This window comes from Orycteropus afer, unplaced genomic scaffold (assembly GCF_000298275.1).
Source record: "Orycteropus afer afer isolate SDZICR_OR568_19922 unplaced genomic scaffold, OryAfe1.0 scaffold00157, whole genome shotgun sequence".
Taxonomy (NCBI): Eukaryota; Metazoa; Chordata; class Mammalia; order Tubulidentata; family Orycteropodidae; genus Orycteropus; species Orycteropus afer.
The window spans coordinates 2,328,234-2,338,091 of record NW_006921744.1 but is presented as its reverse complement, the minus strand read 5'-3'; positions in this window follow the sequence as shown (position 1 = coordinate 2,338,091).

Sequence of the window (9,858 nt, the reverse complement as noted above, 5' to 3'; positions counted from 1 at the left end):
CCTCAAAGCAAAAAAAGGAGCAGTGATCTTTGTGTTTCTGTAGCAAAGTGGCATTTGTCTTGACATTAAACCACACCATGGACCAAAATGTACCATGCTGATGATGAATATTTAGCACAATTTGGACTGAAATTCAGTACAGTGCTATGTTCTGGATCAGTCTAACAGTCTGCCTGCTGTATTTGTTATAACCAGTTTCCTCTGGACTGTTCAAACAAACAGGTAGCTAATTCCTTTTTCTCCTTTTGAGCTTAGTTGAGATTTTAGTTAGAGTATTTAACTGGCATAGATTAATAAAGTTGGAGTTTTATTTCTGAGGAAAATTCACAAGCTAACTTCCATTTAACCCAATACCCTTTATTTTATTGAAATGCATAATGAACTGAAGAAAAGACTCTTCTTGGGAGTATGTTGTCATAACATTTAAAGAGATTTCTCTTCATTTAAACTATATTACTGTTTTGTGTAGATCTGCATATGTCTGTACATTTGGCGTGACAATGCTTGTATCCTATTTGGTGTACTGAGCAAATAAACTCTCCATTTTAAACAAATAAACAAAAGTAGAGCTCCAGAAGCTGAGAGACACAGTAACAGGAGAAGCTGGGAGGTTGGAGGAGGGCAAGAAGCCATTCATCAGGGCAGCAGAGGCAGATGGAAACCACAGTGTCACCAAAACAGTGGAGCAGCAGATCAGAGAACAATCTCTTCTGCTCTCCTGACCTGAGTGACCTGCCAGGAGCTACTGATTTGGTTTCTAGTCTTCCTTACGTCCCTCATCCACTTTTTTTTTTTTTTTTTGGCTTAGTTAAACCTTTGCATGTTCCTCTTTCTTCTACTTCTTAAGCCTAACACAGTATCACCAGTTGTAGAAGCTGAGGGTCAGAGTCTCTGGGTGGTACAATGATTAATATACTTGGTGCTAAAAGGCTGGAGACTCAAGTCCACCCACAAGTGCCTCAGAAGCAAGGCCTGGTGATCTGCTTCCAAAAAATCGGCCATGAAAACCCTATGGAGCAATTTTACTCTGACACGCCTGGGGTCACCCTGAGGGACAGTCAACTCAACAGCAACTGGTGGTGCTGGGTTCTTTGTCAGGAACAGTGTCAGCTTATTTGCATACATTTTAAAATTTAATCCTCATTTAATTACCTTGGCAATATCCCTGTTGAAATTGGATATTAGGGATGGAGACTGAAGATAAAAACCAAAAACCAAACTCATGCCGTGGAGTCGATTCCATCTCATAGAGACCCCACCTTGGGTTTCCAAGGCGGTATTTATGCGGAAATAGATTGCCCAGTCTACCTTCCGAGGAGTGGCTGGTGGTTCAAACCCACCAGCCTTCTGATTAGCAGTCAAATGCCTTAGGCACTATGCCACGAGAGCTTCCAATAAATGACCAAGGAATTCAGTCTATTTTTCCTCAGCTTCTAAGGCAGTACTGATGGTATGGGCTGGTCTATTAAATACATCTATCTCTATTCATTTCTTTATTGGAGAAGCTTTCTGTAAAGGATTTGTCATTTGGTTACCCCTCGTACTCACTCTTCTCGGTACCCCATTCCCTGCCCACTCTTCAGAAGATGACTAAAAACTAGTATGCCCACAAAACCCCAGGCTTTCAGAAATTGCGCCCAATAATGTGCATAATGGGATTTTCCCACCCTAACTTTAAATTTTAGGACGTCAACTGCTGCAAACAGAGTTGGTCAATTTTTTCATTTCCAAAGAACACATTGTCCTTTGGTCTAGAAATGGGAAAAACTGACTTCATCAGCAAGCTCTTGGAAGCAGGCTGCAATCTTCCCATACAACCCCTGGGCTTCTCTTCAGAAGGAATTTTCCCTACCATTAAATTGACCTTTCTAGGTGAGTATGGGAGAAAGATGAAGCAGTCTGCTTCCTTAAATATTTACAACCTTGGAAACCCTATGAGGCATTTCTAGTGTGTCCTAAAAAAGTTGCTATTAGTCAGAATTGACTCAATGGCAGTGGGTTTCTAGGTGGGAAAGGGGCTCTGAAGTCCTCTAAGGTGCTCACACAGAGTTCTGGGAAATAAGAACCAGTGGTCGTGTTTCATTTCCTCTTATCTTAAATCCTTGCTAAAAGGAGCAGACTCCTCAAGCCTCCTCTGTGAGATGTGGTCTAGCAAACCCTCCACAAGGAAAGACCTCCTCTCACCCACCAAGGTCTCCCCAAGGGTGGAGGAGTGACCTGGGGTGCTGGGTGCCAGTGGCAGGAACCACACTTCTGCATCTTTTGTGTGTCGTACCAAGGAAGATGCCTTCTCTCCATGTATTCTCAGCCGCTGTTAACAGACAAGCTGCCCATGGACCTGGCGTGAGCAACAGGAAGTGAAACCAGAATTAGCCAGCTTACATGGCTGAGAGGGTGGCGACAAGAAGGGAATTCTGTTTTTTTGGTTAAAATTGGACTCCTGGTGAATGACCCTCTACAGTTCTCTCCCCAGGAGGCTGACATGGGGAAGTTCTATTTTATTTTATTTTTGGGGGCAGCTGAGTTGCCTACCAGCCATACTCTGCATCCATGTAACTACTTGTCCAAAGATTTTAATATGGAGTGAGAGAGGTGAGCAAAAAAAAGGGAAAGAGAGGCACACGAGCCTGGGGGCATTCAATAGTGGTTTTTGACACATGGATTGCAAAGGGCTACATCTATAGGTGTAGGAGCTCTGGTGGTGTAGTGGATAAGGCACTTGACTACTAATCAGAAGGTCAGCAATTCAAACCCAACAGCTGCTCCATGGAAGGAAGACTGGGCCATCTACTTTAAACATTTACAGCCTCAGAAACCCAGCGGGGGTCGCTATGAGTCAGAAACGACTTGATGGCAGTGAGTTTGATTTTTCTTTTTTTTGACATCTACAGGTTTATAAAATAATGACTAAATGAATGTTATCCACAAGCGTATCTATAAGTCAAAAGAAGAGCCAAATACCTGTTGCCGTAGAGTTTACTCCAATTCATGGCAGTCCCAGGTGTGTCAGAGTAAAACTGTACTCATTAGGGTTTTCAATAGTTGACTTTTTCTGAAGTAGATCGCCAGGCCTTTCTTCTGAGGTACCTTTGGGAGAACTTGAATTTCCAACCTTCCGGTTAGCAGCTGAGCATTTGCACAACCCAGGGACTCCAGAAGGAGAACAAAGAACAATATTATTTTTACTTTCATTATGATTATGAGTATAATCATTATTAGAGACACACTTGTTCATATAGTAGAGCTTCTTCAAGGGGGTAGCTGGGATGCTGTGTACTCCACTTAGCTTGAGGCTGTGTTCAGCCCAGTGACTAGCTCACAAGAGCTCACTCCTTGGGAGGACTTTATTTTATTTTGCATTCTGAAAATTATTATTTAAAAAATGGGGATATAATTCACATGCCATGAAATTCACCATTTATAATTCAGTGGTTTTGGTATATTCATAAGATTGTGCAACCATTATCTAATTCTAGTGCATTTTCATGACATCTCCCAAAACCCTGCTGTACTCATTAGCAGTGTCCCCATTTCCACCTCCTCCCGGCTCCTCAAAACTCAAACAAACTCACTGCCATCAAGTCGATTCCTACTCATTGTGATCCCCGTTGGGTTTCTAAGGTGGCAAATCTTTATGAAAGTAGATTGCCACCTCTTTCTCTGGAGAGCAGCTGGTGGGTTTGAACCACCAACCTTCTAGTTAGCAGTCAAGTGACTTAAGCACTTCACCCCAAGAGCTGCTTCCTTCCAGCCCCTGGCGATCATTAATCTGCTTCCTGTCACTATGGATTTGCATAGTTAAAGTGTTTTATATAAATGGTCATGATATGTGGCCTATGTATCTGACTTCTTTTGCTTGGCATAACGTTTTCAAGGTTCATCCATGTTGTTGCATGTATGAGAACTTCATTGTGTTTTTTTTTTTTTTAAATTGTGATTTGGGTGAAAGTTTATAGACCAAATCCATTTTCCATACAAGAAGAACTTGATTCCTTTTAATTGTTGGGTAATATTCTGTTGTATAGATATACTACATTTTGTTTATCCATTCATCAGTTGTAGAAACATCATCTGGTAGGCTCTGGTGGCGTAGTGCCTAAGGCATTTGACTGCTAACCAGAAGGCTAGCGGTTCAAAACTCCAGCCACTGCTTGGAAAGAAGACTGGACAATCTACTTCTGTAGAGATACCGCCTTGGAAATCCAAGGAGGAGTGGCTATGAGTCGGCATCGACTCCACGGCAGTGAGTTTGGTTATATATAATTATATATATCTTTATCTTTATCTATCTATCTATCTATTGTTGTTGTTGTTGTTGTTATGTGCCGTCGAGTCGGCCCGGACTCATAGCGACCCCTCCTTCGGTTTCTGAGGCAGTATCACTACGGAAGTAGGATTGCCCAACCTTCCTTCCGAGGAGTGGCTGGTGGGTTTGAACAGCCAGCCGTCTGGTTAGCAGGCAAGTGTCTTAGCCACTATATAACTATATATTTAATTTTTTTAGGAACTATCAAATTGGTTTCCATAGTGGCTGCACCATTTTACATTCCCACCAGCAATGTATGAGGGTTCTAATTTTTCCACATCCTTAACAAAACTTGTCTACTTTTTGTGATTGTAGCCACCCTGGTAAGTGTAAAGTGGTATCTCAATGTGGTTGCAAGAACTTTTAACATAATATTCTCACACACATTAGACCTATGGTTTGCATAAAGGAATTCCCTCTAGTCCATAGTCTGTTGGAGAACCTCAGCTATTCACTCCTTTATTTAAAAATTTTTATTGTAAGAGTTTTTTCACTTTCAACGTTATGTGTACATTTAGTTTCACTCCCCATTTACCATCCCCAATCATAACCAAGTCTTCTCCCCTCCCTGCCCAGTAACCCTCCCCCTGTGCTCCTCATTGTTACGCACTCCCGGGTGTCCTGCATTTCCTCCGTGTGAATGTTGGTCCTCTGGTGCCCTGTGGTTGATATCTCTGAGGGACGCATTTCCATAGAGTATGTGGGTGCATCACCCTGGATTGAGTGGTCTCCATGTACATCTTGTTTACTATTGGGCTGAGAGCCAGCCCCTGAGAGTGAGCTTTATTCCAGGCCCAGAATGTATCCCAGGACCATAGTATTGGGGGTCTCACCAGACTCCACCCAACCAGTAATTCTGGTTATTATTGAGTTCTTGGATTTTGTTCCATGTTTTTTCTCCCACTCTATCCAGGATCTCCAGATTAGATCCTTCCCTGAGTGGTTGGCATTAGAGCCAGGCACCAGCCAGTTCTTCTGGTCTCGAGGGCCATTGTGTCCTAGGGCTGATTGCTTTCAAATGCCCTTGTTTTTTTGCACTCTTCTTCGCTTCCGATGATAGACCATTAGCTGCATCTTAGAGGGCTGCTTGAGCCATTCACTCTTTCAATCAATATTGCTATGTGCCAGGCTTCTATGTGGGGGTAATTATTATGGGGACATATGGGAGAACAAGGCAGGCCTGCCTGGCCCTTATAGAACTTACCTTCTGTGAAGACACTAAAGAAACAGATTAACCAATGAATAAAATAGATGCAGATTGCAAAGAGTCCTCTGAAGGACATAAATAAAGGCTGAAGTAAAGAATAATGATGTGTGCAGGGTCCACGGTAGATGATGACTGGGATGGCTACTCTGTAGAGGTGATATTTAACTTGAGTTTTAAGGATGATAATGAATCAACATATCAACCATAGGAAACCTTCTCTCCAGTTCTTTAGTCTCCTCTCAAATTAGGTTTCTTTTCCTTCTAACATTTGTCACTAAGGTCAGTAAATAACCAAAAGAGAATAACAGCTGGTGGCATAGAGCAGGGAGTCAATCTTCTTTTTATTCAGAAGTTAATTAGCTGGGTTCCATAGAGAGGCATTTTGTCCACTTTCCCAGCTGGACACCAGGGCAGGTTTCTAAGGAAAGCAGTGCAGAAGAGACACATCTCAGAAGTTCCAGGGCAGGTGGTTGATACCTTAAGGATCTATCTAGTCATCTCCTTGGAAGCCTAAAGTGAAAAATTATACTTGATAGATGAGGATACAATCTATTTCTAAAAAGATATAGATAGAGATAGAGATAGATAGCCTGTTGTCACAAGAGGTCTCTGGGTAGCCCAATGGTTTATGCTCAATCACTAACCTAAAGGTTGGTGGTTCAAGCCTAACCCGCAGCACCACAAAAGAAAGGCTCAATGAATGTTATGCTTCTGTAAAGATTATAGCCAAGAAAACCCTTTTGAGCAGTTCTACTCTGTAACACATGGGTTCTCCGTGAGTTGGAATCAACTTGACGGCAACAGATTTTGGTTTTGGTTTGGTTGTCACAAGTAAGGAATTCAAATTTATCCTTGCCTTAGAGAAGGGCTGGGATTATTTCTCACCTTGGCCTTGGTGCCATTTCTCACAACTCCTGATGCTATGGTTTAGAACATGTTTGACCATGGATTTATCTTACTCTATTCTATTCTGTGTTCACAACTCAAGGAAAATAAAATAAGACAAACTCCCACCAAACATATTTCCCCTCTGCCGTGCAGCATCAGGTTCGAATATGAACAATTACTCCCCTGTTGGGTGGGTGCCAGGCCTTGCAGATTTCTCCTTGGCTAACGCTAGGCTTCAGGGTTCTTTCTCCCTTGGGTAAAGGGCTGACTGACAGCTTCTTAAAAAAAAAAAAAAAGTGAGAGTAATTATTTGTCTTCCTGGTGCAACTACAAAGGCACTCTGGTGGTATAGCAGTTAAGACGTTTGGCTGTTAACCAACAGTTTGATGGCTCAAACTCACTAGCCAAGAAGATGAGGCAATTTGCTTCTGTAAAGATTTACAGCCTTGGAAATCCAATGGGGGTCCCTATGAGTCAGAATCGACTCAATGGCAGTGAGTTTGGTTTTTTGACACAACTACATACCAAAAATGTGAGTCTTTCCCCTTTGGTTCTCTGCTCTAAGATTTTCCTTTCTTTCCCAATATTTCTTTCTCTTTCCGACAAGGGAAATACAAAACATTTCTTTGGTGGGGAAATATGAAATGCTCAATTTATTATTTTCCCCTGGGGGTTGCAAATAGTTAGCACATTTGGCTGTTAACTGAAAGATTGGCAGTTCAAGGCCACCCAGAGCTGTCTTGGAAGAATGGCCTGGTGATACACTTCCAAAAACTCAACCATTGAAACCCTGTGGCCCACAGCAGTTCTACTCTGATGTGCCTGGGGTCACTAGGAGCTGGAATCAATGTGACAGCCACTGGTTAAAAAATGGTTTTTCCCCAATCAGAGCATTTCCTTTGTTGCTCTCCTTTTTAGAAGGAACAGAGCTCAGTAGGCTCTTCTTCCTCAAGCTAGAGGTTGACTATTTGACTCCAGAAACTCAATTTTCATATGTAAATGTATTCCCCAGACAGGTTATAATAGTTTTGCTAGCCCTACAGGCAGAGGTGATTGTGTAGTTTGAAAATCCTTGTATTAATAATTTAAATTCTAGGAAGAATAGACCACAGGGAATAAATTCTCTGGTTGACTGTCTCTTTCTGATGATATACAAACTCCAAACTTGCTGTCATTGAGTCGATTTGACTCATAGTGACCCTTCCTTGGGTTTCTGAGGCAGTATCACTATGGAAGTTGATTGCCCAATCTTCCTTCTGAGGAGTGGCTGGTGGGTTGAACTGCCTGCCTTCTGGTTAGCAGACAGGTGCCTTAGGCACTACTCTACCAGAACTTCCTCTGATGATACAGTAAAGCAGAGAAAGAGGTCATGGAGCCTATTATACTTTTTCTGTAATCAAAATAATGGCTAATATGTCTTTGGCACTTCCTATGTGCCAAACGCTATTCTGTGACTACATAAATTAACCCATTTAATCCTTACACTTGGGGGACATTGGTGGTTCAGTGGTAGAATTCTCTCGCCTTCCACATGGGAGACCCTGAAGTGACCCATTGGCTGACGTACCTCATGAGCAGCCACAACCCTCTGTCAGTGGAGGCTTGCATGTTATTGCGATGCTGAACAGGTTTCAACAGGGCTTGCAGACCAAGAAGGACTAGGAGGAAAGGCCTGGTGATCTACTTCCAAAAATCAGCCAACGACAACCCTATGGGTCACAATGGTCTGATCCCCAACTGATCATGAGGACAATACATGGCCGGCAGCATTTTGTTCTATTGTGCATGGAGTTGCCATGAGTAGGGTCAACTGGAGGCAGCTAGTAACCCTCCTGGCGCTGCTCCATGAGATGTACTATTATCCCTATTTTCAGATAAAAAAAAACTTAACCATGAAGAGATTAAGAAATTTACTCATGGACGTGATAGAAATCCTGGAAGTTGCTCAAAGTTCACTACGTGAATTTTTGAAATAAATAGTAAAATAGGATAATGTTTACCCTCCCTAGGTGGCAGTGGAAGAATGAGCTCTTGTCATGTGGTCCTGAATGAGGCTTTTCTGGGCTTGCTTCAGCAAGTGGCCGGGCCTTGAGGCCAGAGGCCCAATAGAGTAGCCGTTGTGACTTGCTCTCTTTTCTCCATCACTGAGGGCAAGTGAACCACTCCCTCTCATCTGCAGGAAGCAGATCTTAAAGTGGTACCTAGAGCAGAGCTTCTCCGACTGTAATCTACAGAACACTCCCCAGGGATCCACTTAAAATGCAGATTCTGATGCAGTAAGGGAGCTCTGGTAGTGTAGTGCCTAAGGCACTTGACTGCTAACCAGAAGGCTGGTGGTTCAAACCCACCAGCTACTCCTCAGAAGGAAGACTGGGCAATCTACTTCCATAGTGATACTGCCTCGGAAACCCAAGAAGGGGTCGATATGAGTCGGATCCGACTCCACAGCAATGAGGTTTTTTGGATGCAGTAAGGCTGGGGGTGGGCCTGAGCTTCTGCCTGATTAACACACTCTCAGGTGATGCTGATGCTGCTGATCCCCTGTCTAAGAAGCGGAGGCCTGGAATCCCTGTTTCTTGATTACACCTAGAATCCCCACTTCTTGCCTGTGCATTATAGTTGACTGGTATAGTCATGAATATTTTGAAAAATTCACCTTTCTGACTTAACCACTCTCATGTGGAATTCATTTTACTTCCCTGTGTTCTTATTTCCTTCCCATCAGAAACAAAGCAATGAAATGTTCTCTGTTTTCCATCTTTATTCTACCCAAACAGAATCTGGGACTGCAGACTGCTTTGGTCCTCGCAGGCTGCCTGAGAGTAGTAATTTTCACCATTCTAGTCAGATTTGTGGTGGGATGTGGTGAAATATACTTGGCTGACACAATCTATATCATAATCTTCGGCCTTAAACCAAATGTCTAACTGCTTTCCTTGACAGTAGTGTGTTTATGCTGAAAATGAAGAGAAAAATGAACTGGTTTCAGCCCAGTGGAGCTTATGTAGAGTTTGTATCTTTGGGTATGACTGAGGTTCAAATCCCAGAAAGCCACCAACATGTGCCTCCATAATTATGGGTTCAGTGGAGTTAGAGCAGATCTTCCCAATTATTTCAACACCCACACCCCCCTTCAGCTAATTCACAGTCTCTTGCTCCAATGCCTCTTAGTCCCCAGTTTCACAATAATTTACTACAAAAATGTATCAATAAATTAACAAACATATCTTTAGAATGAAGGCTGGAGGTTCAAACCCAACAGCCACTCCTCAGAAGGAAGATGGGGCAATCTACTTCCATAGTGATACTGCCTCAGAAACCCAAGGAGGAGTTGCTATGAGTTGGGTCCGACTCCAAGGAACACAACAACAACAACAACAGGATGCCAAAGAGAGCTCTGATAGCGTAGTGCCTAAGGCACTTGACTGCTAATGAGGAGGCTAGCGGTTCAAACCCA